Genomic DNA, 7,218 nt, shown 5'->3' with positions numbered 1-7,218 from the left:
AGCATTTGACAGCATTTATATCACTCTAAACATGATGTAAACAGGAGGACTGCTACTATAATAATGTGACAGACTACAAATCTATTATCCACCCTTGGATTGTGATGTGCTGAGTCTGCATGATAAAGGGAGTGTTTCTATAATTAAAAAACTTAAAGCAGTAAAAGCAGTAAAACTGTAAAAGCAGCTCTCTTACCAGTTTACTTCTCGTGTAGGTGTAGGGAGTGGCAGTGTGATTTTCTAATTTCTTTATTGAATAATGCTACTTTAAGTGCTTGTTGATTTGGTGAACTTCCTCTATGCGTTTAAGAGACTGAAGCAATGTTGTGTTTGTTTATTCTTCCTCCTCACATGTTGTTATTGAACTTATTTATTGAACATCAGGTTACCGAATCACTGACTACTGTTGAACTGTAATTATCCATAACTGTAAATTTGCAATTATGTACATATCTTTACATATACACCTTAATTACTCTGTACATATTATCACTGTGACAGTGTTGCAACTAGTTCACCCACACATAAGCTAAAAGATCTACAAAGCACTGTATTACTTATTGTTACTTTCTTTTTAGTCATGTGAAGGGAACCTGCAAAGTAAGAGTTTCATTGCTCTGCGTAACCGTTTGTGTTTTGCATGACAATAAACTTCTTGAATCTTGAATCTTATTTTGAAAAATTCTGGTGAGCATGATTCAGCGTTTGCCTCAGATTTGATAAAAAGATAAAATCGGCGTAAAGAAAAGCGTCTGGACTTCTTTAAGTTGCTTGAAGACGTTTCACCTCTCATCCGAGAAGCTTCTTCAGTTCTAAGGTCAAATGGCCGAGAGTCCCAGATTTAAACCCAGTGGGAGTATCCCCCCAAGAAGGGACAAAGGACCCCCTGGTGATCCTCTAATCACATGAGCCAAGGTGTGAAAGCGGGTGTGGGACCTAATCAGCCAGGGTTTCGGGTGAGCTCATTGTGAAACCTGGCCCCACCTTGTCATGTGAATTCCTGAGGTCAGATGGCCCAGGATGTGAGTGGGCGTTAAGGCGTCTGGGGAGGGAACTCAAAACTGGATTATAGATGGCAGACAGTTGGTGTCGTAAACCACCGCCTCTGTTCAAAGATGGTCGCTCACAGTGGACATAGATGACCTCTTTCACTCCTCTTTCAAACCATCTGTCCTCTCTGTCCAAAATGTGAACATTGGCATCCTCAAAAGAGTGACTTTTATCCTTAAGATGCAGATGGACTGCTGAGTCTTGTCCTGTGGAGGTGGCTCTTCTATGTTGTGCCATGCGCTTGTGAAGTGGCTGTTTGGTCTCGCCAATGTAGAGGTCTGGGCATTCCTCGCTGCACTGTACAGCATATACCACGTTGTTAAGTCTGTGTATATGAGTTTTGTCTTTCGGGTGAACCAGTTTCTGTCTGAGTGTGTTGCTGGGTCTGAAGTACACTGGGATGTCGTGCTTGGAGAAAACTCTCCTGAGTTTCTCTGATACACCGGCTACATAGGGGATGACAACGTTGTTGCGTCTGTCTTTCTTATCCTCCCTCGCTGGTGTCTGATCTTCTTTTCTGTGCCTCTTTGCTGACTTTATGAACGCCCAGTTCGGATAACCGCATGTTTTCAGTGCTTCCTTTACATGTGTGTGTTCCTTCTTTTTCCCTTCAGGCTTAGAGGGAACATGTTCTGCCCGGTGGTGTAGGGTCCTAATTACTCCAAGTTTGTGTTCCAGAGGGTGATGGGAGTCAAAGAGGAGGTACTGGTCCGTGTGTGTGGGCTTCCGGTAAACTTCAATGTTGAGGTTGCCATTCTCTTCAATGTGCACAGCGCAGTCCAGGAAAGGCAAACAGTTATCCTTTGTGTCTTCCCTGGTGAACTTGATGTTTTTATCCACGGCGTTAATGTGCGCAGTGAAGGATTCCACTTCTTGTGTCTTGATTTTGACCCAGGTGTCGTCTACATATCTGTACCAGTGGCTGGGTACTCTCCCTTTAAAAGAGCCAAGAGTCTTTCTTTCCACTTCCTCCATGTAAAGGTTGGCTACAATAGGTGACACGGGGGAGCCCATGGCACAGCCATGTTTTTGTCTGTAGAAGCCTTCGTTGTATTTGAAGTATGTTGTGGTAAGGCAGAGGTCTAACAGTGTGCAGATCTGATCGGGTGTGAAGTTGGTCCTGTCTTCCAAGGAGCTGTCTTCTTGTAGTCGTTTTCTGACAGTCTCCACTGCTTCCGTGGTGGGTATGCAAGTGAAGAGAGAGACTACATCAAAGGACACCATGGTTTCATCTGGATCCAGGGTAAGTTTCTGGACCTTGTCGGTGAAGTCGGTGGAGTTCTTGATGTGGTGTGGGGTGTTCCCCACGAGAGGTGCGAGGATGGTAGCAAGGTGTTTCGCAATGTTATAAGTGGCTGAGTTTATGCTACTGACTATGGGTCTGAGTGGGACCCCTTCCTTGTGGATTTTAGGAAGTCCATAAATGCAGGGTATGGCATCCCCTGGATAAAGGCGATGATATGTGAGGCGGTCAATGATTTTGTCCTTTTCAAGGTCTTGAAGGCAAGCTATAACTTTCTTAAATCTGGGACTCTCGGCCATTTGACCTTAGAACTGAAGAAGCTTCTTGGATGAGAGGTGAAACGTCTTCAAGCAACTTAAAGAAGTCCAGACGCTTTTCTTTGCAAACTCCTTTGACTACGATGACCTGGATGACTGAGAACCTTCACAGACACTATAAGGCACACTTAAAAATCCTTCAATTTTCACAAAAATCAACAGTGCGCCTTATAATCTGGTGCGCCTTATGTATGAATTCTGGTTGTGCTTACTGACCTCAATCCGATTTTATGTAGTACACGGTGCTCAAAAATCTGTCAAAAAATGTTTTAGTACGACTTTGGTAAGCTACGAAGCCGCACCGCTTGATGGTTTGTCGGAGCATTATGGCTACCGTAGTCAGGAGCTTCGCAGAGTAATCTGGGGCCAAAACTACATCTGCTTCAGGTCCCGAAGTCAAATGAACACTGTGGCATCACTGAGAGTTAAATATGGTCTAAATTCTTTCATCTTTAATAAAATGACCAGCGATGCTGCTTTACCAGGTGTACTGATTAAGTTTAACATCCAGGCATCCATGAAAACAGAATTTATTAAATTTAACAGAGTTAGAAGTTAGCAGGAAGTTAGCTCGCTAGTTTCCACCTAAACATGATATAGCATATTCTGACTGAGAGATTTCTGAAAAAATAAAAACGTACAGCTCTGCTATCACTTCCAACATAAATGAAGAGAGGAAACTAAACAGCAGTGACTTTTGTAGGGTTACTAAAGTTGGACTAGCTGGTATTTTTGACTTGACTGTATGCTGAGGAGGCAACTCAGGCATTTGATTCATGTTACAGCAGCTAATTAGTGAATGAACACGGTGCAATAAAAAAAACAAACTATTAGAAGTACATTTTTCCAAACACATTTATTTAAATTTACTTGAGTAGGGGTTGGGGGTTGCCACCTCAGCATGCAGTCAAGTCTTGCTAATGACCTACTAATTTTATTCAGGTGTGTTGCAGCAGGGACACATGGAAAAGTTTCAGGACACCGGCCCTCGAGTACTGGAGGCTGACACCCCTGCATTAGATTGTTACCTTGGAAACTAAAGTCTGGAATGTTTCCAAACAACCAGCTACCATCTTTAAAGTGATGTGCATAAAAATGTTTTTCCAATCACTGTCATCAGCACAGCTGTACTCTGTCCATACCTTTTTGGTGAAACAGTCACGAGATGTGTTATCCACCAAAGCTTCGCGACATACTCTGTTTTGTAAGACAGTGTTTACAGAATTGATGAAACTAGATTTTCCAGCTCCAACTGGACCATGAAGGAGGATCCTAAGCTGTTGTTCTTCAACCTGAGGTTTGTAGTTCTTTACAAAATGCTGATCAGTTGGGTTCTCTCTGCTCAGGAAAGAAAATATTACATTATCTCACACCTTAGATGGAAAAAAAAATTAACATGGAACAACTGGGTATTTTAATGACTAAATAGAAAAAATATTTAAAATATACTTTTTTCCGTGAACTTCACTCACCCAGAGTTAATTTGCCTCCATGGTTTTTCAAGAACTGACAAGAGAAAATAATATCAACGTATTATACATTTTTTTAATTGGATGAAAACTCGTATGGTTATATCTTTTGAATAAACTTACGTGGAGATGGAGTAGCTGTTTTTGAAAACAGAGAACCCATAACTGAAACACAAAGTATTTACTCTGTTTAACCCTGTAAGACCCAATCCATCAAAAAATAGCAAGAAAATTCTGATTGTTTTGGAACTGAGATGTTTACTAACCCTTATAACAAAATCCACAATTTTTTTGCTATATCATGTTGTTTATGATATATTTTTATGATATATTATTATATATTTTTTGTACTGCATTTGCCAAAAAGTTGCCAAAAACGTTAATGTATCCATTGGCGTTTTTGGCAACTTCTTGTTAACAACAATTTTAATTTTAGACAAAGAAAAGAGTTTTGTCCATTATATATTGAAATTATGGCAAGTATTGATCATGTTGATGATACAGAGGTCTCAGAAACTCATGTAGCAAACATGATATAAATGGCTTTATAGGGTTAATTCAAAGTTTAAATAAATGATTTCATTTTTTCTTTGAATTAAAATGAACCTACCTTTGCTGGACAAAGCCTGCCACCCAAAGCCAGAATGTGAACTTGCACAGTCTTCCAAATCTGTTTTTACTTTCATTTTTACAGAACACATGACTTCTAGGAATTCCCCCAGACCCCACCCTACACTCATTTCAACACGTTCTCACTCCCTAAGCGTAACATTTTACGCTAGATGACAAATCGTCAACATATTACGTTTTCGGCCACCCAACGCGTTCCTACGTGACGACATCGGAAAACTGCGGACACATGAGAACCGTTTGGACTCAATCTACACATCTTCGGTTTTTCCCTTAAAATCGCTTGGGAAAACACTATTTCACGTCATTAAAGTGCTGGTTAAGGTTAGGAATAAGGTTATGGTTAGGTTTAGGGATAAGGTTACGTTTAGGCTTAGGGATACGGTTATGGTTAGGTTTAGGGATAAGGTTATGGTTAGGTTTAGGGATAAGGTTAGGTTTAGGCGTAGGGATACGGTTATGGTTAAGGTTAGGAATAAGATTATGGTTAGGGATACGGTTATGGTTAGGTTTAGGGATAAGGTTATGGTTAGGCTTAGGGATACGGTTAGGTTTAGGGCTGCAATAAAGGGCTGGAACCCGCCGTGTACCATAACAACGTGGAAGGTCACCTTTCGCGTTACTCAGGAACGCCGCGGGACGTGACAAAACGTCGGGATGTTACGCCTCGGGAGTGAGAACGGGCTCATTTTCATCTTGTTTATAGATAACATGAAAACAGCAACATATTGATGTTTCCACTGTCACGTTTACTGACAATGTTTAATTTTACAGACTGACTATGTGCTGTGGTCAGACTGATTACAGATGTGCTGTGCCACTATCTTAGTGATTTATGGAAAATGATAACATTTGAACTGTGGTTTCTCATTTGGTTGAGTTTGATATACTTCCATATGAAGTCATGTTTCCACACAATGGGTTATACAAATTATTATTTTTTAAAACGTATTAATTACTTGTAAATGAGCTTATCATGTGCGACTAAGCTGATTCAGGGTTTGGATTTAAATGCAGACACACACAGGAGTTGACAAGTCAAGTGCAGTTTATTGATTACACAGCTTGGACTGAAGGGGAAACACTGGAAGTAGCTGTCTCCATGGAGGGGTTTCTAAAAGAGAAAAGACCAAGGTTAGTTTAGGATTCTGTCACGGGTGCAGTGATAGGGATAACGGCATTACTTTTTCAGTAAACTAATCTAATTAATTACTATTTCTATCGTTACAACGCCATTACCGTTACTAACAAAAAATGCGGTGTGGTCGCGTTACTATTTTTCAACAGACAGGTGAAGCTGTCTTCAGCTTACCGTGCCTTATATCATTTGCACGGAAGTAGCTGTCTACGTAAGTAATCTGGTAAGTAATCTGCTTAAAGCTACAGCTTTAAGCAGCTGTGCGCGCTCCCGCGGACGGCAATCACTTTCTGGCAGATGATCAGTTTTTGGCACAACACCTGTAGCTAAGGGGGCAAAACAATCGCATGAGTGCTGCTGTTTGGCTGAGGAAGAATAAAGCAGTCGTGGAAAGCCAATCACATGACCACTTCAAGATGACAAAGCAACAAAGTGATATACAGGGAGTGCAGAATTATTAGGCAAATGAGTATTTTGTCCACATCATCCTCTTCATGCATGTTGTCTTACTCCAAGCTGTATAGGCTCGAAAGCCTACTACCAATTAAGCATATTAGGTGATGTGCATCTCTGTAATGAGAAGGGGTGTGGTCTAATGACATCAACACCCTATATCAGGTGTGCATAATTATTAGGCAACTTCCTCTCCTTTGGCAAAATGGGTCAAAAGAAGGACTTGACAGGCTCAGAAAAGTCAAAAATAGTGAGAGATCTTGCAGAGGGATGCAGCAGTCTTAAAATTGCAAAGCTTCTGAAGCGTGATCATCGAACAATCAAGCGTTTCATTCAAAATAGTCAACAGGGTCGCAAGAAGCGTGTGGAAAAACCAAGGCACAAAATAACTGCCCATGAACTGAGAAAAGTCAAGCGTGCAGCTGCCAAGATGCCACTTGCCACCAGTTTGGCCATATTTCAGAGCTGCAACATCACTGGAGTGCCCAAAAGCACAAGGTGTGCAATACTCAGAGACATGGCCAAGGTAAGAAAGGCTGAAAGACGACCACCACTGAACAAGACACACAAGCTGAAACGTCAAGACTGGGCTAAGAAATATCCCAAGACTGATTTTTCTAAGGTTTTATGGACTGATGAAATGAGAGTGAGTCTTGATGGGCCAGATGGATGGGCCCGTGGCTTGATTGGTAAAGGGCAGAGAGCTCCAGTCTGACTCTGTCATGATCCTGGATCCTTTTGACCCAGCGTTTTGTGTTTTCTATTATGGTACTATGGTTTCTGTTCCTCCTCGGTTTGTGTTCATGCTTTTCTGCCGTGCATTCCTGTGGTTAGTCCGTGTCTTTACATGTATGTGTTCCTGTTTTATTTTGAAGGTCTTTGTCTTATGTCAGAGTGTCCTGTTTACGTTCCCCCACC

The 7,218-nt window shown here is 41.3% G+C and overlaps 1 long non-coding RNA gene across 1 annotated transcript; it reads right to left on the bottom strand.

Moving 5' to 3' along the window:
* Positions 1–3,237: 3,237 nt before the first annotated feature.
* Positions 3,238–4,734, bottom strand: LOC109194792 (uncharacterized). Its single transcript, XR_002056533.2, has 4 exons — positions 4,690–4,734; positions 4,203–4,244; positions 4,083–4,116; positions 3,238–3,948 (listed from the first exon to the last, which is right to left on the bottom strand). It is a non-coding gene; the product is annotated as an uncharacterized LOC109194792 (long non-coding RNA).
* Between the last annotated feature and the right edge of the window lie 2,484 nt (positions 4,735–7,218).

This window comes from Oreochromis niloticus, linkage group LG15, assembly GCF_001858045.2.
Source record: "Oreochromis niloticus isolate F11D_XX linkage group LG15, O_niloticus_UMD_NMBU, whole genome shotgun sequence".
Classification (NCBI taxonomy): Eukaryota; Metazoa; Chordata; class Actinopteri; order Cichliformes; family Cichlidae; genus Oreochromis; species Oreochromis niloticus.
This window is presented reverse-complemented; position numbering and strand designations above follow the sequence as displayed.